Here is a 1210-nt window from a genome sequence, read left to right on the forward strand (position 1 = left end):
AGAAAGGTTGTTGGAACTGTGGAAAGCACGGACATTTGTGGAGCCAGGGAAGGAGGGATATTAACAACAAGACAGCCTCAAGGAGACCAGTAGTAGTTGGTGTTGAGCGACGCCCACCAACCCCCACTCATGAAAGTCCCTACAGCTAAGTGTAAAATGCCAAGCACACACAGTGTCTATGTGACAGGAAAGCTAGATGGCCAAAGGTGCAACTTTGTCATAGACTCTGCGTCTCAGCAAACCCTTGTGACCATCAAGGTGTTAAATCACGAAGGAGTACCAGAAGCTGTACAGAAGCTTTATGGTGTGACAGGATATTCTACAAGATTGTGGGGACCAGTGTGGGTAACTATTGAGCTCATGGGCATAAAGGACAGACAGAAAGTATACTTTGCTGACATTGAAGATGAATGTATCTTAGGATTGGACTATCTACTACCGAGAAAGTTTGTAATTAATTTTGATAAAATGATGTTTGGGAATAATGAAGGCCAAGTTCCGGTAACTGTTAAAAGAGAGGTTGAAATAATTAGATGCCATAAAGGTGAAGTCAAAGTGGAACCAGGTATCAATATTAAAGTGGAGCAGGAGAAAGATCAAGATTTGAAGCCAGTGATTGATTTTCTAAAAGCAAGTGTTTTGCTCCCTGCTTGGGAGAAGCTGTCTAGTCTAAGCCCTGTGACAAAGCACTATTGGGCACAATGGGACCAGTTAAAGCTTGCAGATGGTATTCTTGTCCGGAGACGGGAAACTGCAGATGGGAAAGTGATGACTTGGCAAACAGTTATACCGAGGAAATTACGGGAAGTTGTGCTGCGCCAATCCCATGATAATTTAACAGGAGGACACCTCGGAATTAAGAAGACATTGAGTCACCTACGACAAAGATTTTACTGGATAGGTATGAGGCGAGATGTGGAAGAATGGTGCAGAACATGCAGTACATGTAGTGCTAAAAGGGGACCCAAGCATACAGGACGCCCACCTTATGAAGAGTGTCCTGAGAATGTGTCAGAGTTTGTGAAAGTGTTATCAGAAAGGATGGATGATATTCACCATCAAGGGCATACAAACTTGAAAACGTCTGCTGATTCGATGAAGTTAACTTATGATAAGAGATCTACTGAAGTCGGCTTTGTACCGGGAGACGATGTATGGTTGTATAATCCCAGGAAGACCAAAGGGAAGTCTCCTAAGTTGTCTTCTCCAT

The sequence above is a fragment of the Limulus polyphemus genome, unplaced genomic scaffold, assembly GCF_000517525.1.
Source record: "Limulus polyphemus unplaced genomic scaffold, Limulus_polyphemus-2.1.2 Scaffold783, whole genome shotgun sequence".
NCBI classification, from domain to species: domain Eukaryota; kingdom Metazoa; phylum Arthropoda; class Merostomata; order Xiphosura; family Limulidae; genus Limulus; species Limulus polyphemus.